The sequence below is a fragment of the Cupressus sempervirens genome, chromosome 1 (assembly GCF_028749045.1).
Source record: "Cupressus sempervirens isolate cs-2001-9-10 chromosome 1, ASM2874904v1, whole genome shotgun sequence".
Lineage (NCBI taxonomy): Eukaryota > Viridiplantae > Streptophyta > Pinopsida > Cupressales > Cupressaceae > Cupressus > Cupressus sempervirens.
In genome coordinates this window covers 877,737,145-877,763,033 of record NC_143118.1, presented here as the reverse complement: position 1 = coordinate 877,763,033, position 25,889 = coordinate 877,737,145, and the positions used below count along the sequence as shown (strand labels likewise).

At 33.0% G+C, this 25,889-nt stretch overlaps 1 pseudogene; it reads right to left on the bottom strand.

The window, feature by feature from the left end:
- Positions 1-22,615: 22,615 nt before the first annotated feature.
- Positions 22,616-25,889, bottom strand: part of LOC149580620 (7-dehydrocholesterol reductase pseudogene) — a 158,902-nt pseudogene continuing 155,628 nt past the window's right edge.

Genomic DNA, 25,889 nt, shown 5'->3' with positions numbered 1-25,889 from the left:
CAGCTTGCACAAATTTTGCCCTCCACAAATTTTGGCTCCCACAAATTTCGCCCTCCACAAATTTTTCCTTCCACAAATTTCGCCAAGCAAGAAGAGTGTAGATATGCTCTTGCAAAATCAACAACACCTTGAGAAGGAGAAGTGAGAAGTGAGGAAGAAATGGGAGAGAGGCCTCCTCTTATACCCAACTTTCTTCTTGGACCCTGGGACAAAGAAAAACAAATAATTAATGCAAAATTATGGCCCACAATTAAATACTTAACCAAAATTAATTTTGCCATGATGAAAATTAACTTTCTAAATTGCCAATTAGTTCTAAATTGCAAAAAGAAATTAAATAATGCCTTGAGGGTGTTAAATATTTCCATTTAATGGGGGTTTAGTAATTCATACGTCATTAAATTTGGATTTTGGCTAACCAAAAGCCATTTTTTCAATATTAAATTACCAATTTCATTAAAGGCAAAAAGTTTTCAAGGCAATTTTAATCTATTAAAACCAATTTTTTTGCAATTTCTCTCCAAATCGATATAGCTAAGCAATTTTACCTTTTTTTTTGACAAAAATAAAATAAAATTTCTTCTAGAGCCAAAAATCAATTTTGCAATTTTATTTCATCATCACAAAAATTAATTTTCTTCACCAAAACAAAAAAATTAAGATTTTCCAAAAGACCAAATTTAACAAAAAATTTATTTTTTGAAAATTATCCAATTTTATACAATTATATCCAAATTTTCAAAAGAAAATGTCTAAGTACAAAATTTACAATTTTATCTTGCCAAGTGTTTCTCTTTTAAAATTTGTTCGACCTAAGGATGAAATTGGTGGCATTGAAAAATCAAGTTGAAACCGGGTGAAAATAAATCTAACCCTCTCCCCACTGGCCCTGAAGGTGTCCAAGATGTGAAATCTTCAAATTTGAAACCTCTAGACCAAAAATTGCTAACGCAATCGAAAAAAAAGGGGGTCCCCAAAATTTTGGGGCGATGGTGTGAAAACCTCACAACACTAACCTTTGTGCTTATTGGGGAAAAAAGCTATTATGGAGAAAAATATTTCATTCTATTTATTGATGACTATTCTACAATGATGACTATGATGGTTCTTAAAGAAAAATTTGATGCTTTTCAATTGTTTAAGTGGTATTTGGCTAGAGTTGAAAATGAAACAGGTAAGAGTTTGAAGTGCTTGAGATATGATAGAGGAGGATAGTTTATCTCTAATGAATTCAATATAATCTGCAATGATAGAGGAATCAAAAGGCAATTGTCAACACATAGGACCCCTTCCCAAAATGGAATAGCTGAAACGAGAAATAGATCAATTAAGGTTTGTGCCAGAACATTGACGATGGAGAAGAATGTGTCACATAAATACTAGAGAGGAGCTATAAGTACAATAGTTTATACTTTGAATAGAGTACAAGTCAAGAAAGGTACAAATGTTACACCCTTTGAATTGTGGTATCAATATGCATCTAATGTGAAGTATTTTAAAGTTCTTGGAAGAAAATGTTATATGCTAAAGGATAATAAAAAAGGAAAACTTGATGCTAAATTTGATGAAGGCATATTCTTAGGATATTCCACCAAGAGTGAAACTTATAAGTGTTTGAACTCTAACACTAACAAAGTTGTGGAAAGTGCAAATGTGAAATTTGATGAAGATGTAGAAAATAATGAATTTGAATGCAAGGCATAACTTGGAGATTATATCACATTTATTTATATGAATGAAGGTGTTCCCTATACCTTACCTGAGAAAGAAAATAAAGATACTAAGCAACACCAAACATTTAATGTGGAGTTACAATAGTAGGTTGTCGAGCAACAAACTGTAGGTGCCGAGTGTCAGTAGAATGATGCCATGAGACAAGTAGTAGATATCAAAAATTAGAAAGATAATGAAGAGAAAGCAGGACCTAAAGCAAAACCTAAAGTAAAGGTACAAAATGAACTTGAGATTAAATTTCAAGATGAACCCATGCAAGAAGAAAGATAAAAAGAACCTACACTAGAAAAATATTTGAGAACACACCATGCACCTAAAAAATCATTGGAGATAAAGATGCTGGAGTTATGACAAGGAAAATACTTATAAGTGATACATGTTTACTTTATGAGATTGAGCCTAAATCAGTAAAAGATACTTTGGAGAATGAAGACTAGATTCATGCAATGAATGAAGACACAAACCCTAATTTGTTTGTGATTTTTTCTCCAATCAAGAGGAAGAGCATTTTTTCAGTATTCAGAAAAAAAGGAGAAAGAGGGTTTGACATAATACATCTAATATTTTTTGGAGGTACGATGGTGGCAATTCAAAAAAAATAACTACAGAGGTGATTTTCAAACAACGATATCTCCCTCATATGGACTCATTTTTTCGAGCAATTTTTTTTTTTTTTGGGGTAGAATTTTGTGATCTACACATTGGTGCAGGTGGTTTGAGATATTCCTGAATGTTTCTCCAACTCGCAAATCTCAATTTTTGCAACTTTAAATGCTTTGTATGGGTTCATCTGGACACATAATCAGGTTCCATTTTTTTTGAAAGTGCATATTTTTTTGTCTACTTTCTAGATCTACAATTAGATTATAAATTTTGTGGACATAAATAATACTTTCAAAAATAGGCCCTAAATTGGCTATTGTAATCGCATTAAGTATAGAGTGCCCAAATCATACATTAGGGGGATTAATTGATCTCTTTTGCATTTTGGGGGGAGCATTTTCTTTTCTATAATTTACTTTAGAATAAGACCCTTCTACTTCTGTCTTCTTCTCTCTCAATGTCAGATCCATCAGTGACTCATCTCACACCACACAACTATCACACTTGGAAGGAACAAATGACTAGGCTTCTCATGTCAAAGGGTTTATGGTCATGTCTAGATGAGAATCAACCTATTCTTACATGCCCATTTGAGGTTCTTCAACATAGGAATAAAATGGATGAGGCCATGGGATTTATTGCACTGAATATTTCAGACAATCTACTATTTGACTTGGATGGTTTGACCACTCCATAGGCTTATTGGCTCAAATTTTAGACTTTTTTTGGCACAATGAATGAGTTTCAGGCACTTCAACTTGATGCAAAGTTGAATTCTTTGACACTTGATAGCTTTCCCACCATTGAGGACTTCTTGATGAAATTCAAAATTTTTCATACACTTTTGCAGGGATGTGGGAAAACCAAGATAGATGACGAGTGTATCTTTTTGATACTCTCAAAGTTTAGGGGATAGTATCAAATATTCTCTTCTACTTTCTACTCCACTATGGATGCCTTGGGTGATAGACACAAGATGCCTTCATTTGAGATATTTTATGATTAGTTAACTCATGAACATTCCAAGATCAATCAGATGGATTCACTTTCAGGTTCACAGTCGTAGGCATTGCTTGTCAAGGATACATAAGAGCAAAATTCAAAGCAGATATCAGATCCATCTTTTGCTAGTTCATCATCTATTACGAAGAAGGAGAAAAAGAAGACCGAGACTCTTACCTGTTCCTATTGTCAAAAAGGATCTCATGATAAGGCACATTAGTTTTAGAAGAGATTTGATGGCTATGAGAAACAAATTGTAGATTTGCAAGCTCTTCTTCATAAGAACACTGTTTCTTCTCCATCCTCTTCTACCTCACAGGGGTTTTCCTTATAGTCTTCTTCCACATCTTCACCATCTACATCATATCTTGAAAAGGGTCATGCAATACAGGCTACCATTGCATCTCCTTCACAGGTTCCTTGGATACTAGATTCAAGTGCTTCTCACCATATGACATCTTCTGAAGGTGTCTTCTCTACTCTTGAGGCTTCTCCTATTCCTCATATTCTCATGGGGAATAACATTGCCCTACCAGTCTATGGGAAAGGTTCAGTTCACATCCAGGATGGTTTATTCAATGATGTATTGTATGCTCCATCTTTGTCAGCCAACCTTCTCTCGATTTCTCAGATTACACGAAGTGGATCAAGGAAGACAATTGAGTTCACTACTGATTCATTCTTCATTCAGGACCATGTAACAGGAGGTATTATTGCTATAGGATAGTTGATTCTTCCACCTGTCTCTATGCCTTCTTGCACTTTTTCCCACCATCTCCATTTTCGGAGCACGCCTCTTCTCCTTTGCAAGAGTATCATGTGGTGCAGTCTAGATACTTGAACCTTTGTATTATTCTTGAGATCCCTATTTTGATTGCCACACGACATCTGGTTGAGGGCTTTTCTCCTCTAGAGGATTCTTCTTCCACTCTACCTAATCCTCCAACTTCATTCATTGAGACTCTAGATACACTTGTTGTGGATACTACAACGAACATTCATGATAGTGTCATCACACTTGCCTTGGGGATTTCATTTCTAGAGCCTCATATTTCTTCCTTTGGGCATTAGCTAGGCCTTCTAGTTTCCACTCTCATTCAGGGGTTCCCTTGTTATGTGTCCTTGTTCCTTCCGCATTGGAGTTTCATTGGTTCGATCATTTCTACAGGAGCTCCATCATTCTGGGGGGGCTTTGGTGTCTATTCTCATGGGGGGGGGGGGGGGGCTAGTTGTACTTATAGTTTTGAGAGAGTCTCTTGAAAAATTTTTGCTGGAAGTTGTCCTTGGGGGGTCTTGTTGAGGCCTTCGTTCCTTCCTTCATTTTTTCAACATGTTTGTACTTACCTCTTTTTGGGGGAGGGTTTTTCCCATGAGGTTTTCCCTCTTTCCCCATTTTTAGAGGTTGCATTTCTTTGCATTGTACATGGTACCTAACATGGCCTTCTTGCTGGGACCCATTTTGCATTTTCTCTTAGTTTTTGTGAGCTTAAGGCATTCCCCTAAGTTGCACTTAAGGGGGGGTGTTAAAGTAAATAATTATTTATTAATTATCATTCTTTTACTTAAGCTTACTTAGGTAAATGCATGTAGTTATTAGTTGTAGTGATGAGTTGTTGACAACACAAGAGTTTTCTCCCTTCTAGCATGTTCCACCTTTTTGTGGAAGTGTGCTTAGTTGTCAACCTTATCTTCTACCACCTTCTAGCTTGTTCTACAAGCTTCCTTGAGGCCTTTATAAGTGGTCTCTCTCACATTGTAAAATCATTCATTCACATAGCAATTTCATTTTCCTATTGTGAAATATTTTCTCTTGCATTATTTGTTTCAAGCTCTTGCTCCTTCGGTTTCTCTTCAGTGAGCTATTTGCATGCAGGTGATCTTGGCAAGCTATAGAGTTAGATTTTATCAACTCTGACAGAAACAAGCCCCTAGAGCATGGTATGAAAGGCTGCACAATTATTTGGTAAAGAGGGTTTTGCAAAATCTAATGATAACAATAATTTGTACTTGAAGATTGGAGGTAACAATGAAATATTGTTATCCAACTTTTTTGTATGATATCATATTTGGAGGAAAGGATGCATTATGCAAATCATTTTTAGATGAAATGGAGAAGGAATTTGAAATTTCTATGTTTGGTGAGATAAAATTCTTTTTGGGTTTACAAGTACATCAAATGAAGCAAGGCATCTACATTACACAATCGAAATTCATCAAGGATAAATCAATTTTTTTTGGAATGGAAGATTCAAGACTAATCAACACACCTATGGCTACATGACATAAGCTATCTAAAAATGATGATTCTATTGATGTGAACCAAACATTATATTGATTTGAACCTCATATTACCCTATTAGTTGAGATTTTTACAAGTTTTTTTGTAAACCCTAAGGAGAATCACATGATGGCAACGAAAAGGATACTGAGACATTTTAAAGGAACATAAGACTATGGCTTATATTATTAGAAGAATGAAAAATTTGAAATGAAACTATTCACTAATTCTGATTGGGGTAGACACCGTTGATGAAGAAAAAGGTAGAAGTGGTGAAGCTTTCTTTCTAGGAAAGAGACTAATCTAATAGAAAAGCAAGAAAAAAAAACTATATTTCACAATCAACAACTGAAGCTGAATATGTGGCAACAACAATGAATTTTTCAAATATTATATGGATCAAGCAATTACAAAAAAGTATGAAGGAAGAGATCGCTGATCCTATTGTTATCTATAGTGACAAAAAAGGTGGTGTAAATATATCAAAGAAACTTGTAATGCACACAAAGACCAATCATATTGCTATCAAGTATCATTACTTGAGAGAGCTAGACAAAGAAGTGAGATTGGAGTATGTGAACACTAAAGAAAAAATAGTTGATATTTTCACTAAGGATTTACCTAATGATGCTCATGAATATCTAAGAGGTAAATTAGAGATGATTCCCCTAGACAAGACTACTTAAGTTGAGAAGGAGCTCTGCATCAAATGATTTTATTAGAATATCTTACAAGTTGATGTAGAAAGTCATACTTTAGGAGTCGACTAAAGTAGTAAAAGATGAAGAACATAATGTTATATCAGTCATAAGAACAAATGATAGATGGTGACTAAGATTACAATGTACTGACATGAAGATATCTACATGGTGAAGATGTATGAGATAGTTGAAGTGTCTTAGAATTGTTGTCAAAGAGGGAGAGTATATGCCAATTACCATAGAGTAATAAGAATAAAGGAGAGTATGGAAGAGGGAGAAAATATAAATTACTATATGGAGAGATAGTTATTTAGTAAGGAGATGTTGCAACGAGAAGAAATATGGTGTTTCCATCAATAAAGAGGAAGCTGATTGATTCATGATCTAATATGATAGAGGGAGCTGCATGGATGAGAATAAGAATGAAAATGAAAGAGAGATATTTTTGGACATAGAGATGAGAATCAAAATAAAACTAGAGATACTAATGAATATCTGATACTAAACACATAGGGAGATTCTCTAACTAGTACATGTCTTGGATTGCATGGTAACTAGAAGTGTTTCCTTCAATGCCAAAGAGGGAGATTGTTGGAAACTACAATTGAGCCAATTGTAATGTTGTCATTGATATCAAACCTTTTTGGTATGAAAATTTTCTATCTAATTTGAGTGCCATATCAAGATGATTGATGAAGAGGATTTGAGAAGATGGACATAAAAAAAGGACCTAGAGGAAAAATTGAGTTATGAAAGGAATTACAATGGGCACTTGATTAGTTAAACTTTAACAAGATAAAGTGATTGTTTAATCATGCTACTAGTGAAGAAGATAGTTGTAATGAAGCCTAGAATAAATGATCAAAGATTGACCATATACATATGTTTGATTGAGAAAAAGAGTAGAAGATTAAGGAACTAGAAGTTTATCAGATTATTGGTGGGTTTACAAGTACATCAAATGAAGCAAGGCATCTACATTGCACAATCAAAATTCATTAAGGATAAACCAAATTATTTTGGAATAGAAGATTCAATACCAGTCAACACACCTATGGCTACATGACATAAGCTATCTAAAAATGATGATTCTATTGATGTGAACCAAACATTATATAGATCAATGATTGGGAAACTACAATATGTTATTCACAACATACCTCATATTTCCCTAGTAGTTGGGATTGTTGCAAGATTTTTTGTAAACCCTAAGGAGAATCACATGATGGTAGCAAAAAGGATATTGAGACATTTAAAAGGAACATAAGACTATATCTTATATTACAAGAAGATGAGAAATTTGAATTGAAATAGTTCACTAAATCTGATTGGGTAGACACCGTTGATGACAAAAAAAGTAGAAGTGGTGGAGCTTTCTTTCTAGGAAAGAGACTAATCTAATAGACAAGCAAGAAAAAAAAAATGTATTTCACAATCAACAGCTGAAGCTAAATATGTGGCAACAACAATGAATTTTTCAAATATTATATGGATTAAACAATTACAAAAAGGTATGAAGGAAGAGATCACTGATCCTATTGTTATCCATTGTGACAACACAAATGGTATAAATATATCAAAAAAATCTGTAATGCACACAAAGACTGATCATATTTCTATCAAGTATCATTACTTGAGAGAGCTAGACAAAGAAGTGAGATTGGAGTATGTGAACACTAAAGAGAAAATAACTGATATTTTCACTAATGCTTGACATAATGATGCTCATGAATATCTAAGAGGTAAATTAGGGGTGACTCCCCTTGACAAGGTTACTTAATTTGAGATGGAGCTCTGCATCAAATGATTTTATTAGAATATCTTACAAGTTGATGAAGAAAGTCATACTTTAGGAGTCACCTAAGGTAGTGAAGGACGAAGAAAATAATGTTATATCAGTCATAAGAACAAATGATAGATGGTGACTAAGATTATGATGTACTGACATGAAGATATCTACATGGTGAAGATGTATGAGATAGTTGAAGTGTCTTTGGAACTGTTGCCAAAGAGGGAGTGTGCCAATTACCATAGTGTAATAAGAATAAAGAAGAGTATGGAAAAGGGAGAAAATGTAAGTTACTATATGGAGAGATAGTTTTTTTAGTAAGGAGATGTTACAAAGAGAAAAAATATTGTTGGACTTTAACAAGATAAAGTGATTGTTTAATAATGCTACTAGTGAAGAAGATAGTTTTAATGAAGCCTAGAAGAAGTCATCAAAGATTGACCATATACATAGGCTTTACCAAGAAAAAGAGTAGAAGATTAAGGAACTTGAAGTTTATGCTGAGTGATGCTAGAATCGACTGAGTGCCAATATAAGATGAGTAAACATAGTGTCGATCAAGCATCTGTATTGAATGTGCATCAATATATGTGTCGAACATAAATATTAGTAGCAACCGATTAATCGAGTGATGATCAAGTGTCAGAATATAGTATTGGTCGAGGGACAAAATTTGAAAAATTATGAGAAAATCATGATTTCTAGTTGACACAGTTGATTTCTTGAAATATGTAAAGTGTGTTGAAGATAATGATGGACGAGACAATTCATTTAATTCAAGGGAAACTGTGGTTGAATGTTTCTATGCAAGAATTCTAGGTAAAGCTTGGGGAAGTTTCTAGAAGAGAAAAGATGAGACAAAATAATGAAAGGATTTAATGAATATGACCAAACCCTAAGATCTATGGTGATGTTTAAGAAGAAAAAGATCCAAATTACCTATTTAAGGAGGTACATGGGATACAATTAATGAAGGTTAGCAGAGCTTTTGAAGACCTTATAAAGTTGGAGCAGTTATTGGTGCTATTGATATGGCAAACATGAGAAGGAGATCGAGAAGAGTTGTAAAGAGTTGAAGTGTGATTTCTTGAAGGAGAAGATTAGAGACATAGATGAAAATGAAGGCCAATTAGTGGATCAACATGCAAACTAAACTATGATCTGTATTTGTAAAGTGAGTTGTATTTTTTAGATCAAAACCCATTGTTACTTTCTAACCATTGTATCAATATTGAAATTCTTTAATCAAAGTTGACCTAACAGACATATGTTAATCCTAAATCAAGGTGGAATTCTAATGGAATGTTCTAAAGTCCTTTAACAAGGCCACTCCTAATAGGGTGATTAAATCCTTTAACAAGGTCACATTTAACAGTGTGTTTTGTAACCTTTAGTAGGGTTGGCTCCTAATAAAGCTCACTTCAAAAGATTGAAAAATTGGTGACATATTACTGGTAGTTTTTCCCAAATTGGGTTTCCACATTAAATCATGATGTCATAGTTGTGTGGATGTCATTTGAGATGTTATATTGGTAATATATTACATTCTACAAGTTTTTTATGGTTATGAAAATGGACTACAAGTTTATGTTATCGATTGTTTGCTATAGAGATCGAGCTAGTGAATGGTTAGATCTGAAGTATTTGAAGTGATTAAAAGTTAAATTAGTACATCTAGACATCAGATAACTGATTCACCCCACTCTTAGCTATTTTGAATTATTCTAACACATTTTTGGCATATAGTCATGATTACAAAATTCCACTTAAACTGTTTACCAATGACATAATTTAAATAATTTATATATAGTGTTTTTTAGCATTAATTCTTTAACCTTTTCCCATATTTAGAAAATAATTTTCAACTGACACAAGTTTGGGCAGGGGATTTCTAAGATTTTGAAATGATTTATGCTCCCCTTGAGCCAAAGCACTGACATCACCTGTAAGTTGAGCTTGTGTCAACATTGACACTACTAGTATCTCTTCACATTCCACTTTCTTCCCCCATTCCTTTTTGTTTTGTGATTTATTGATTTAAAAATTCTTAACATATTTTATATTGTTAGTTGAAACATTCTTAGATTTACAAATAATAGAAGAATGTCTAGTTTTCCCACAATTGAAATATTTTACATTTTTCTTTGTGGATGGATGCATTGATGTACATTGACTAGCCTTATGCCCAAAATTGTCACATGCATAACAATTTACATGAAAGGGTATGCAAACATAATAACCCAACCAAAATAACCCTAGACACAATAATATTGTCTTAATAACCCAAGGCCCAAATAACCCAAGGTTATAATAATCCATGGAAAAAATATTTCATAGTGAAAATAACTCATAGATAGAACAATGCGTGGCCATTTTAGATCATACATGATGATATTCCAAAAAGTGAAAATACTATTGAAGGATGAACTATTGAAGGAGTCAATTTAGTGAATTTATTCAAGCATGGAAAAACTCAATCTAGAAATTCATCGAAGCATTAAAAAATAAAAAATGTTTCCAAGAGAATAAAATAGAGAAACATATGGCTAGCTACATTGAGAAACCAAGAAGGAAAAACTATTGTGAACTCAAAGAAAGACTAAAAATATTGTTTTTTGATTACGAAATCCATATCTTTTTAGGTTGTATAAGGAGAATTTCTCATAATTTGATGCTTTAATACAAAATTTGAATAATAAAGTTTGTAGAAACATACATGTAATTTATAATTGTTTTTCCTTTATCTATCTTATGGGGATATTATGTCCATGGGTTATTCTAACCACGAGTTATTTTGGCTTGGGTTATTATGAACCTAGGTTATTTTTTCCTTGGGGTATTGTGGTTGGGTTATTTTGTCTAGGGTTATTTTGGTCAAGTTATTATGTTCTTCAAGCCCATAAAATATATTAACCATTTCCTTTCCTTCCCGAGGATTCTCACTTTGAATTTTGCAATCTTTTTCCTTATGAATGATAATATGACAATCAAAGCACTAAGCCTTTTGAAATTTTTCTTACTCTCAATTTCCTTCTGACCATAATTTTTCCACTTGTGAATCCATCCATTGGAAGTACAACAAATTTGAGTATTTTGTTGTCTTACCAAATATTTCTCAAATGATGTGTCTTGTTTTTGAATTTTCTTGATGCTTCACCATCTGCATTATTGTTGGTTACCTTATCTTTCTCCTTTTTGTTTTAATAAGAACATTCACGAATATGCTCTGAACACATTTTTACTTTTTCACCCTTCTTCCATAAGAGTAAGTTATCCAAGATAGCATAATTTTTACATACCTTGGACTTAAGTTTTTCCAATTTATTTTCCAATCTTTCATTTTATTCAGAAACCTTTCTAATCATTCCTTGAAATATTCTTCAATTTGTTTCCATTCCTCCACAACCACATCCAAATTGAAAAATATAACTTGTCATCAATAATGTATCCTTTGCATTAGTGTTTCCATCAATAGATTTCTCACATTTTCCTTCATTATTTTCAATCTCCTTTAAAATACCTAGTCCCAGTTCTAGATCTACAACAATGCCTTCTAAATTGTTTAGTTTTCATAGTTCTTTCTCTAACTTTGTAGTTATTTTTTTCCAATTCCTTCAGATCTTAATTCACCTCCTCATGTCTTACCTTGAATCTCTTGATCCCAATATCTAAGCTTTATAATACATTCATTATCATCTCTCATATTTTTCTTGAGTTCCACAATTTTCATTTTAGTACTCTCCATGTTGCTCATGATAACTTTCCAATCTTGATACACCTTGAAAGCTCCCCCTCAAGCGATTAAATGCTATTAGCAAGGGACCAAGATTCAATACCAATTATTGAAAATGTTGAATAACTTAAAGTGGGGTGATTTGATTTGTCGATTAATACTATGTTCAATTAACAAACATGCCTTAACATCTATCGGTTATAGCACAATAATTCACTAATGAAAAGATAAGAGTGAACACTTATAAACACCAAAATTTATGTGGAAAAACCATGGATAACCTAATTATCATGAAATGAAAAATATCGATTAAAGTGACACTAGTTAAGGTGATTTTGTAGAACAAGACGAACTTATTGAAATGCTCACTACAATATGAAAGGGTTCTTTTTATAGGTCTAACTACCAAGATAGCCATGACCTAAAACTACAAAAAGAAGGCTCACTGCCAATATGATGAGAGTAGAGCTGAAATAGAGTATAGTTATTGAGTCTCTACAATTATAGTTTGATATTGTTTGCATCTCCTCAAATCAACTATCTGGGTAAGTTCAAACTTGCATCACATATACATGATTTACATTGAATACATAGTTTTCCTTGATTGAAAATGTAATAATTATATTGATACACTTCTATCTACTCCATACACTAGATACAAAAAGTTCTCCTTTATTTATATTGATGTACCCAAGCATACATATGCCTGCTCCATAAACAAATGTGTGATAATACCAATGCACTTAGTTCAAGCTTTACATTTAATTCTAAGCATTAAACCTAAATATAGGAAACATATTACCATGTTGTTACATTATAAATATGAGTTACACATAAGATATTTCTTTGTTTATCACAACCACTAACACTTTTGAAACACCACAAGTATGACCAAAAAAATGATAATCAAAAGACTTCAATACAACTGATGAAATAAGAGACCACCACATGCTGTGGCCAAATCATTCAGACAAAAAAATGATGATTTACACAAGTTTCTAGATATGAAAATGATATTTTAGTGAACATATAATATCCACAACAATAATCAACAATAATAGTACCAAAGGAATTGAATATACATACAAAAAGACTAGGAACCAAGAGGTATTCACATAAGGAACATTCCTCCATATACGAAATACTTCTGTCAAATTGTTGTTACCAATATACCACATAATACTAGCAACTCCAAACCATATCACAAAACAACCAATACTCCTAGAGTGCTGATATGGATGTTGCAACATCAATGAATATCAATACCAGTCACAAGATAAGTCTAACAAATATCCAGTTCAAGTACATTCTCTTTATGCATCTCAATTTTAAAGGAAATACTCCATTGTGGCAAGCTTATCTTCCTTATTGAAGGCCAAGAAGAGTATAACTTAATCATACGAGAAAATTATTTTAAGCACAATAATATTAATGTGAATTCATTCGATCTAAAAGAAAGTGATAACAAGCATAACAACATTGGATATTTTGAGGATCATTTTTTTATCTATACGCTTTTGAAATATATTCTTGAATTTTTGCAAAAAATCAAGACACTACAACAATGTTCAATATTACTTAAAGAATATTAATAGATATTACAACTTTAAGTCCAGTTGTGAAGGTATGATCATTAAATTCTTAGATCTAACCTCTTTTTTTTTTCACCATGCTTGCAATTCTAGTTATTTTTATTTAAATTTCAAGGTTGATTCCTCAATTGGGTTTTGACTAAGGAAAATCCCTCTCAACCCAAAAATCTCTTTTTTCTTTGTGTAGGAAAATTTGGGTCATATTTTAGGATTGGATCTAGAAATTGTAGGATATATCGTATAATTCGTAACTAAAAAGGTAAAAATTGTAGGGAACAAGTGAGGTCAACTAACTTAGTCTATGGAATATACTCACCTAGATGACTAAGTCGCTCCAATTCATCTCCACATTTATTTTTTAGGTTAGTTATAGTTTTTAGGCTTTGTTCTTGATAGAAACATGTAAAAGTTAGATATTTGTCAATCTTGGTATGCCAAAAGTCAGCTTTGTTCTTTATTTAATCTTAAATCTTGTGTTTACCCATTAAATTTACCCTCCTACACTTTCTCTTAAGTTTGATAGTTCAACAAAGCAATCCCTTTGTCTCCTCTTGGTGCTTGATTCATTTTAATGCCTAAGTGGATCATTTTCCTTCTAATGTAACATAAAGAAAGACAGGTCCTAATTCATTAGCTTATGAGGCTTTCTATTTTCTTTTTTTATGTTAAATTTTAGTAAACCTATCATCCTTACATTTCCATCCTTTTTTCTATCTAGATTTCATTTGTATGCATTGCATTAGTCAATATTTGCATTATAATATTTCTTCTCTATTTTCTATCTAGATTTAATTTGTATGCATTGCATTAGTCAATATTTACATTATGATATTTTCTTTTAGCTATCTATGTTCACCTATGTTATATTTTGGTGAACCTGACATATTTACATTCCACTTTTGACTTGGAAAGTTAAATGTGTTTTCATACAGCTCATTAGGTTTCATGCAAAATTATTCTTAATTCCATTTATGATAGATATTTTATTGTATAAACTTGATGAATAATTGCATTTTCATTCCATATCTAATTTGTATGTTTATTTATTTTATTAAATCCAATGTATACATGATCACTTTACTAGTAGCTTACATATTTTAGAAATTCCTTTTGTACCCTGTGCATGAGCCATGACTTTGAGCCTTATATATAAAATTCTAGAAAGAAGAAGGCATAGACTTATGAGTTTTTTTGATCACAAGTCCTCTATTATGTTCCATAGGAATTTGGATGATACCATTATTATCACTAATGACATACTTCTTATTTTTGATATCCCCTCTTCCCACTATCCTCATGGTGAAGATGAAATCTTAAGAGTGTCTCCTACCCAATTGCAAATTTTTTTGCATGATTTTGAAGTGTTTGAGAAATATTTTAAAGAAGACAATTCTATTAGGGATGAAATCTCTTTGATAGAGTGGATGTTGATTCAAAATGATGAACATGGTGTTTATTTATTTCATGGAATATATTATCTTATAATGAAAATCTAAAATCTATAAAAGGTTTTTCTCAAGATCTGGGTCTCTCTCATCCTAATACTAGTGTTGACACTTTTATCCCTATTACCACTCCCTTATATGATGTGTCTACATATACTCCACCTCTCATTACTACATATATTTCAAACATTTATTCTAGATATGCTAGTCTTGTAAGTATTCCTGATCCTATAATTCCTCCTACAAGTATTTCATGTATTTCCCAACCATCAGGTATACCCACTTCTTACAATGTCCTACTTTTATATTTTAGTTTTGCTTCCATTTATCATAATTTTCCAAGTCATTCAGTTCCACACATATATAATACCAATAAATCTACTGAAAAAACCATTAATAACCTTCCTAAACTATGTCATCCTTACAACAATAAATTGCTTCAATGACCTAATCCAAATTAAATATCCCCAATTGTGATATTTCTAGTCCTTTGTCTCTTGATATCATTCACATCATCACCCTCAACACATGAAAATACCTCATTTGAAAATTTATAATAGAAAAGGTGACCCCTTGCCTCATGAAAATATTTCAATCCTTTTATAGTAGTTCTCTCATGATCATTAAAAAGTGACTAATTGTTTTCCTATAACATTTAGAGACAAGGCCTTACAATGGTGTTGATCTTTTCCTCCTTATTCCATTGAATCATTTCAAAAAATTGCTAATGCTTTCATTCAAAAATCTCAAAAAAGTTGACTTAGTTCATGTAGGTCCAAATCTAATAAAATTTCCCTAAGGCCCACAATTGTGTCTGAGACTTTGGAGTCTAGATCTACAACACTACAACATGTTCCTACACATAGAAAAGAAGGGGAAGAAGGTTGAGGGGAGGGGTATTCCTCAGTAAAACCCTTTTTTAGGAATCAACCTTAAATGAAATAAATTTCATGGAATAAATGTTGCCATGTAGCAAATATTAGATCTAAATAATGGAGTTTATCATACCTTGTAGATGTAATTATTTCTTAGAATGTGATTACATATGTTGATGCAATAGATTTGAATCAAGATAAAAACAAAAAAGAATCACATAATAAAAAACCTTATGTAATAGATATTTTAATTTGTCACAATATTAGATTGAGGAAGAGAGAGAAGAAGATGACTTGATGGATGAATTTAGATCGCGTTCCTTGATGTCAAACTCCATTTCTTGGCCTCCAAAGGGAAAAATAAGTAGAAATATGAAAGGAAATACCTTTCACTTGAATTATTTATGGGATTGAATTCTTGATGGTTTCCTTTCACTCAAATTGTTTATGGGCTTAAATGCTTTATAATGGATGCCTTCACTAATGGTTTCTTTCTTTCACTTGGGTGTCTTGTATGCACAATAGATTTCTTGATAATGATTACATAATAGTAGGATTGGAAAATGAGATGAAGAGGTGTCATTTTATATACATTTTGGGGCTCAAATTTCATCAAGGAAAATTGTAATTTCAAACCTTTGAATAAAATCCTACCATTGGTCTCTAGGCCAATTTTAGGCTCCAAACACCAAGACAAGGCTTACTTGGCCAACCCAGTCTTAGACAAGGTGGACTTGGTCGACCTAGTCTAGGTATTGCTACCTCATAATCTTCCCAAGGTGTTAGGGAGTGTGCTAATAAGTGGGCTAAAAATACAACCTTCCAAGATATTATGACCAACCTTGATATTAAAAAATGCATATCTAGCTCCTAGGTAGAAGATAAATTATGTGATTGTATGAAAACCAGAAAATCATGCATAGAAGCTAGAGCCAACTTGGAGTTGAAGGAAGGAGGACCTTTATTTGATATAAATATGCATTTAAGTGCAATATGAGATCTTGATATAACAAACACACTAGAGTAGGCTCAAAATGCTCCCAAAAAAAGTAAAAAGCAAGTGCTTAATTTTTAGGTCATTACAAGATGAAAATGTCCATATCTCAAATATGTAAATTTAAGACTACATTTTAAAAATATTCTTCAATTAAATTTTAATGAAATTAGTTGATCAATTTGAAATATAACGTTTACATATTTTTAATATTTCAATAATTTTTTATATTATATGACATCAATCTACACACAATTATTTTTGCAATGGTTTATTTTTAAAATATGCTAGGTTAAGGTCTAATAATGGTGGCCACACATTAGTGGTTTTCAAAAGAACAATCGGGACATAAAATAATAATAGAAAAATATTTAAAAAATATAAGAAATCAAACTTTATCAATTTTTAGAATTATGAAAACTATTTTTCTTTCAAAAATAAATATTAAAAATACTTTCATTTAGGTTAAAATATGGTAGTTGTACACATTTATAGCATGGTCTTCAAAAAGTGATTTTTAGTTATTTTATACATGCCAATTACAAATCAATTTGTATTGTTTGGGTATTATAATAAATTATGTATTTGAACACTAGGCTTGAAGTACGAAATTATAAGTTACTAGAATTTTAAAAGATTCAATGTTTAAGTGCTTCAATATTTTAGAACAATTGTGGCCAAAAACTAGAAATTAGAAATATGCTTCTAGGTTATGCACCTTTTAGGGAATAAGGTGCAATGAGGTATGCACAATGATGAGAATGAGAATGTGATATATGCACTAAAGGTCGATTGAGATAACAACTATCACCAACTAGAGTGGAACTTCCAACATCATGTGCTTATTTGAGGTACAAACTCCCATGCATATTAATGGAAAACTACTATGCAATGTATTATCCTAAATAATCTCAAATGAAGTGTAATGAGCGAATACTTAATTTCACCAACATGATGCATTCACACATATATGTTTATAAATGAATGCATATGTGTAGTATGTTGTGTATCTACACATAAATATGTATTTTTGAATATGTATATGTATATTTGTGTTTACACACACACACACACACACACACACACACACACACATGCACATGTGTTGTTTAGTGTGGAGCCTAATCAGTCTCCAAGTGGGAGATTGTTAGATTGTGGTCACTAATTAGGGAAGTATTGTACATACTGCATAATTCCTCACCAAGGTTCGGGCCCTATTTTATTGAGATTTTTGACTGACATGTAATTATTGATTGTAACCCTAAAGTGATAAAAAATACTTGTATAAAAGGGCTTAGGGTTAGGGATTTTTCCATAGTTGTGATGCAAAAATTGGTTCTTGTGGTGGTATTGAGCTATAAGGCATTACTATTTGTAATTAGGTTGTAATTACTAGATCATAATAATATGAGACTTGCTGTTTGGTGGACGTAGCCTAGGGATTGGGTGAACCATGTTAAATCTTAGTGTCTTGTGTTCTTTTCTATGTGATCTATTATTTTCGGATATTGGTTATATTTGCATGTAATTGTTATTTTTGCTTGTAGTTTAATCCTAACAAGTGGTATTAGAGCAAGGTTTTTTTTCAGTTATCCTTTGTAGGAAATTCTCATGGTTGAGTGAGAGTCTTATGGTTGAGTGGGAGTGATGGTAGACACAAGCAAGTTAAGTGTTGAAAGGTTTAATGGGAAAAACTTCTAGTTATGGAAGATGCAAATGGAAGACTATCTTTATCAGAAGGATTTATGGAAGCTGTTGGAAGACAAAGCCAAGAATTAGGGATCTATGTCAAATGATGAATGAGATATTTTAGACAAAAAGGCACTTGGAAGCATTTGATTATGCTTGGCACCATCAGTGGCATTTAATATTACAAAAGCAAAGACAACAGAAGAATGGATGCAAACCCTAGCGAAAGTGTATGACAAGCCTTTCGCTTCAAACAATGTATATCTTATGAAGCATTTATTTAATATGAAAATGGTAGAGGGTGGATCTGTTGCAGATCATTTAAATGAGTTTAATACTATTACTAGTTAGTTATCTTATTTGGGTATCAATTTTGATGAAGAAATTAGGGCTCTCTTGATTTTGTGTTCTTTGCCTGAAAGCTAGAATGGCTTGGTAATGGTTGTGAGTAATTTTGTTCTTGGATCTAGTACCCTAAAATATGATGATGTGATCGATGTTTTTTTGAGTGAGGAAATTAGTAGGAAAACCTTAGGTGGATCTACATTAGGAAGTGCTTTGAATGCACAAAGCAGGGGTAGAATGAGTAAGAGATGAAGTGATTTTGAAAATTGTAGGAAATCAAGAGGAAAGTCAAAGGGGAGGAGGTCTCAATCAAGAGGATCAAACGACTACTGGTGCTGTGAGAAACCAAGGCACCAAAAGAAAGATTGTTGGAATCGAAAGAAAAATGAAAGAGATAAACCAGATGGAGACAAGGAGGAAAATCTGGTAAGTAACAAATCCGAAGAGGATTCTTTGCTTATGTCTTTAGAAAGTGTTGATGATTCATGGGTTTTAGATTCTGATGCTTCATTTCATGCTACACCTCATAGAGGTTATTTCATTGATTATGTCCAAGGGTATTTTGGACTTGTTTATTTGGGAGATAATGCACCTTGTTAGATTGTTGGAAAGGAAAAAGTTAAGATTAAGTTGCAGAATGGGAATCATTGGCTACTACATGAGGTAATAAATGTTCCAAGGCTAAGTAGGAATTTAATTTTAGTAGGGAAACCTGGTGATGAAGGTTGTGTAGTTAATTTTAATGATAACAACTGGAAAGTTTGAAAAAGTTCCCTTGTAGTAGCAAAAGGTGTGAAAGTAGGCACCTTATATCTTTGTATAGGTCATATTGTTCCTTCTACTTTAATTGTTTCAGAGAAAAATGAATGCTTAGGAATAGTTGTTGTAGTTGAGTAGGGTTAACAAATAGCTACTGTAAATTTTGATACAAAGCCATGGTATAATAGACTTGGGCACATGAGTGAGAAAGGTATGAAAGAACTTCATTCAAAGAAAATTTTACCAGGTCTAAAATGTGTAAATATGGATTTCTGTGAAAGTTGTGTGTATGGAAAACAAAAGAGAGTTAGTTTTGTGAAGATTGGAAAGGAAAACAAAAAGGAGAAATTAGAGCTTGTGCATACTGATTTATGGGGACTGGCTCAAGTATCTTCCCTTGGTGGCTCTCATTATTATGTTACATTTATTGATGACGCCACTAGAAAAGTATGAGTTTATTTCCTTAGACAAAAACCTGATGTATTTCAAACTTTTAAGAAATGGAAATGCTTGGTTGAAAATGAGATTGATAAGAAATTAAAATGTCTTAGATTTGATAATGGTGCTGAGTATTACAGTCATGAATTTGAAGATTATTGCTCCACTAATGGTATTCCTAGATATAAAACTATTCCAAGGACTCCACAGAAAAATAGAGTGGCTGAATGCATGAACAAGATTATAATGGAGTGCGTAAGGAGCATGAGGTTGCATGCTTGGTTGCCCTTACACATGTGGGTGGAGGCTGTCAATACTTCTATATATTTGATTAATAGAGGTCTCTCTACTCCTTTGAGTTGTGGTATTCTAGAGGAAGCATGGACTAGTAAGAAGGTGAGTTATTCTTTTCTCAAAACCTTCGGTTGTGAAGCATTTGCTCATATAGATTCAGAAGGTAGAACCAAGCTAGAAGCTAAGTCAAATAAATGTGTATTTGTTGGATATGGCATTAATAAATTTGGTTATAGGCTTTAGGATTTTGAAAATCATAAAATTGTAAAAAAGAAGGGATGTCATATTCAATGAGAAAGTGTTGTACAAATATCTATTGTAGCAACATGAGAAGAAAGAAGATGATTATGTAGTGCTAGATGATACTCCAAAAGCTGATGTTCTAGCCATTCCTCATGATGTGCAACAACTGCAACAATGAATACCACACACATCAGTGAATGTTAGATGGTCAACAAGGAAAATTAGACCTCCAAAAAGATTCTCTTCCTCTTTGTATTCAATTTTACTTATCGATGCTGGTGAACCTGAATGTTATGATGAAGCTGTGCAGGTGGATACTAAGATTCAATGGGAGTCTATAATGAAAGATGAAATGGACTCTTTGCTGAAGAACAAGACATGGGATTTATGCAAGTTGCCTGCAGGTAAAAGGGCTTTACAAAATAAGTGGGTTTATAGGTTAAAAGAAGAGGATGGAGGTAAGAAAAGATTTAAAGCTAGGTTAGTTGTAAAAGGATTTGCATAGAAAAAGGGCATTGATTTTGATGAGATATTTTCTTCCGTTGTTAAGATGACTTCTACCCGTACTGTTTTAAGTATTATGGCTACTAAAGATTTGCATTTAGAGTAGCTTGATGTTAAAATAGCCTTCCTTCATGGTTTTTTGGATGAAGAGATATATATGGCTCAGCCATAGGGATTTGAGGTCAAAGTTAAGGAGAACTTAGTGTGCAAACTGAAGAAAAGTTTATATGGCTTGAAACAAGCACCTTGGCAATGGTATCTAAAATTTGACAATTTTATGCATGAGCATGGATATCACAGGTGTCATTTAGATCATTGTGTTTATTTTAAGAGGTTGAATGGTGATAGCTACATTATTTTATGTTTATATGTTGATGATATGCTTGTAGCTGAGTCTAACATGGATCATACTAAGGGGCTAAAATGCCAGTTAGCACATGCATCTGCTATGAAGGATTTGGGGGTAGCAAAACAAATCCTTGGTATGAAGATTTGTAGAGATAGGAAGAATAGAACATTGATGTAATCTTAGGCTAATTATGTGGAGAAGGTGTTGCAACGGTTCTCTATGTAGAATGCTAAAGCTGTTAGCACACCTTTACTTGGTCATTTTGTTGGTAAACAGATTGTTCTTCTTCTTATTCTCCTTTTAATTTGCCCAATTTGTAATGAAGAACAACTTTACACAACAATTGGGAAACTATTTTTGAGAATAACTAGTTTCCCTCTGAATTAAAATACAACTCCCTATGTGAATAATGTTCAAGGAATTATGTTTCTCTCGTAAACTAACATGCGGTATGCTCTTAACCCAAGAGCAGAAGAGGCAAACTGAATTAAGCCTAAACAGGACTTAATCTAGGCAAGGAAAACTTTCTAATCTATAAACCAAGTGATAGAACTCACAATTCTTATGAATCCATACACTCAACATTTAATTAACCTATAAAAAACACTAACAAAATAAATAAATGAGATGATTAAATACTTCTAATGAATCTTTCTCTGAATACCCCAAAGCACTTCTTACTGTGGTTAATTTGTATCCTCATGACAAAAGAATAAAACATCTCTTCTCTCCTTCTGTAATTCGAAAAAAGAAAGACACATACAAGCAATGACTAATTAAATGGAACAGAAAATCATTGACATAAAATCCTCTTTATTGGCTCTACAATATTAAGTCTAATACATCAACAATTTTCCCCCCTCCTACTCCAGCTCTCTGACTGTATCTAGAAAAGGCCGAACCTCCTATTTTAGGAAAAGATTTGCAATAAATAATCTCCTTCAGCCCCTGTTTGGTTTCCCTCCAATGACCTTTCAGTTCTCGCATGATGACCTTTGGTTTCATAACTGCTTCTTTATAATTCCCCTTTTCCTATTTGTCTTTTCAAATTCTCCATCATAATAAAACATGGCAAACGGTATGACAAAGAAAACCAATACTGCATCTATAATATATATTTCCAACCACAGATCCTTCATAGGAAGTGTTAATTTGCATGCCCCATTGTATATTGCATGGATACAAGCATGTCAATTGGAAACATCAGCTAGCAACATCAGAATGGAGATTTCAGCAACCATTTTTCTCTTACTTTCCTCTTGGCGAACGATGATCATCTCTTTGGGCTCAATCAAATAGAAGGATAGTTAAGAAGATAACATAGAAGTGGGGAAGAAAATAATTAAAGATTCTCGACAATGTCTAGAAAAATGCTGCTAGGATTTCTAGCACATAATGAAAATGCCGAGAGATACCCCATCAGGAGAAGGCTATGCCTTGTCTCACCACTAGTAGTTTCGTAATGAGCCTTTATCTTTAATGGTGGCTTCATCCAGATTAAGCAGTTACCATTTGTTTTGTGAAACAAATTCCTTTGCCTGTCATAGTCATAATTGATGTATATGCATACAATGCCAGCAATAAGTATGGCAAGGGACAGATGAAGACCCAAATTGATGGAATTGCATACAAGATACATTGCTGGAGACGTATAAATAGATGAAACCCAAACTAGACAACATCAATAAATGTAAAAGCCAGCTTGGTTATGAGTGATATCCATGGTACTCGAGTACCCAAACTCCCACCAAAATAACTTTGTTATGTACACTAACATTGATATGCCGTTGACTAACATAGAATCAGCTATTCTGCCATACTCTTCATACTGTTTTATGTAGTATGTTACAACAAGAACTGCCCAAACCAATATTCTAAACCGATAATTTGTAAAGAATTTGATGTCAAAGCTTTTACCAATTCGAGAATACAGCTCCATTCCCCAGTAGAAATCAATAATAATATTCCCTGAAGAGCCTGAATCAGTTGAAGATGGTGCAACATGTCCTTTAATATAAAGGAGGATACAAAATATAAAACTGCTATGAATATCCCCCTCAAGTGATCATAGACAATTGTAGGATTGAACAATCCCAGCCACCAAATAGCGATATAAGTTACCAACGTGACAAAATAAGCAAGCACTCCATTTACCTTGTAAATTGGAAAGGAGAGACAGAAACCTTTACTTTTTTTTACCAAGTAAAAGCAACTGAAGTGCTGCTTCAAAACTAGCATATGATGCAATAAGTTTCCATGCTTCAAGTGTTGGCTTTGGCCAAATCCTTAATAAACCTTGAAATCCGTTTTGCTTGCAAAAGTCCCAAAATTCAGCTACTGAACCATCCTTGTGAACTATGATATACCATCTGCTCCAATATTACCTGCTACCCGATGGAGGTCATCGACATTTGGTCAAACACTTTAACCAAATGCTGATGCCACTTCTTAAATGACTATCCTCAACTTCAAACATGATTTTGGTAGAAGTTCTTTGATTCATCCATATCTCCACTGGCTATAGACATCTCTTATGAAGCACAAACTCAGACATAAATCTTCCACACCTGCAGGCTAGCAATGTCTTTAAGATTTGTAGACTTCCCCTTTCATACGATCAATTGGGTTCCACATGTATACTTTGGAATTTGTATGGAGATGAGGTGAATCTAGATGTCACTATTTGCCCTTCCATAACAATAGGATATTCAACGAGTAGGCATTCCAGTGACATCCATAATCAAGTTTCTTCAAATGATTCAAATTATGAGATATATCTAAATGCCTATGTTCAAACCAAATTGTTTATATGGTACTTGTGTTTCTTATAATATATCCCTTTTCTTGAAACACACAATCCAAAGATCATGTATATCCGAGTTGATTCATCAAGCAAGATGAACATGAAATTGATATTGATAATGATTCTTTTAATCAATGGCATACTTTCAAACAAATTTGTATGATGAAACCAATAATGGATTATCCCAAACTTTAAAGTTTTAATGGTGTGCCTCCAAATTATTCAATTTGACTTCATAATTAGTCTTCTCAAACTTGAATTGAGACTATGTCTTGAAATATGCATTTTGAACTTAAACTATAGGCTTTTCTTGAACCATTAATTCTGCATGAACCTCTAAAATGGCAACTTCTGAACTTCAAACTGGAACCTTCATAATGATGATCTTATTATCTAAACATATAACTCGTACTTATGAAGCTGGGCTTGGAGTTCATAATCTTTGAAACTGTTCAGAATTTGAACATTGAATTTGATTCCGAACCAATTGCATGTAAAGCTTTGAACATTTAAACTTGAGGATTAGGATTCAAATTCAATGCTTTCACCAAATACTATCTTCTTACAAGATGAATCCTACAACATCACAATCAAAAAAATGAACCAACAAAAGATTTACTTGATGGGTTAGTTTGGAAGCTTAAAATTGGGGGACTGGAAGTATGCCTACACATTTGAAGTTGACTAAGGAGATGTGTCTCAAGACACAAGAAGAGGAGGATAAGATGTCCAAGGTACCCTGTGCTTCAGGTGTAGGAAGCTTGATGTATGCTATGGTATGTACTAGGATAGATATTGCACATGCAGTGGGAGTTGTTAGCATGTATATGAGTCATCCAGGAATTGAGCATTGGAATGCAGTCAAATGGATTCTCAGATGTTTGAGAGGAACATCCAATAAGTGTTAACACTTTGGGGGCTCTAAAAATAATTTATAGGGCTATGTTGACTCAAATTTGGCAGGGGATATTGATACCAGGTAGAGTACTATTGGTGGGGCAGATGTGAGTTGGGTTTCTAGGTTACAAAAGATTAATGCTCTATCCACTACAGAGGTAGAGTATGTTGTTGCTACAACATCAACCAAGGAGATGACATGGCTTCAATTCTTCTTAGAAGAATTGGGACATCCTGAGAAGGATAATTATTTGTTTATAGATAGTCAGAGTGCCATTCATCTTGCTAAGAATTCAGCTCTACATTAAAAGACCAAATACATACAATTGTGATACCATTTCATTTGATTAGTTTTGGAGGATGGGTAGTTAAAGCTAATAAGATACATACAGCTAACAATCCAACAAATATGTTGACAAAGGTAGTAACAATTGAGAAGATGAACTCCTCTTCAACTTTAGTTGGTCTTCTAGACTAAACATGATTAAAAGAACAATAAAGTCTCAGGTGATTTGATCTAGTGGGAGTCTCATGGAGTAGCGAAATAGCTACAAGATTAGTCTCCAAGTGGGAAATTGTTGTTTAGTGTGGAGCCTGATCAATTCCCAAGTGGGAGATTGTTAGATTGTGGTGACTGATCAGGGAAGTACTGTAAGCCATGTAATTATTAATTGTAACCCTAAAGCAATAAAAATACTTGTATAAAAAGGCTTAGGGTTAGGGATTGTTTCGTAGTTGTGATGTGAAAATTGGTTCTTGTGGTGGTAATGAGTTGTAAGGGATTATAGATTGTAATCAGGTTGTAATGACTAGATCATAATA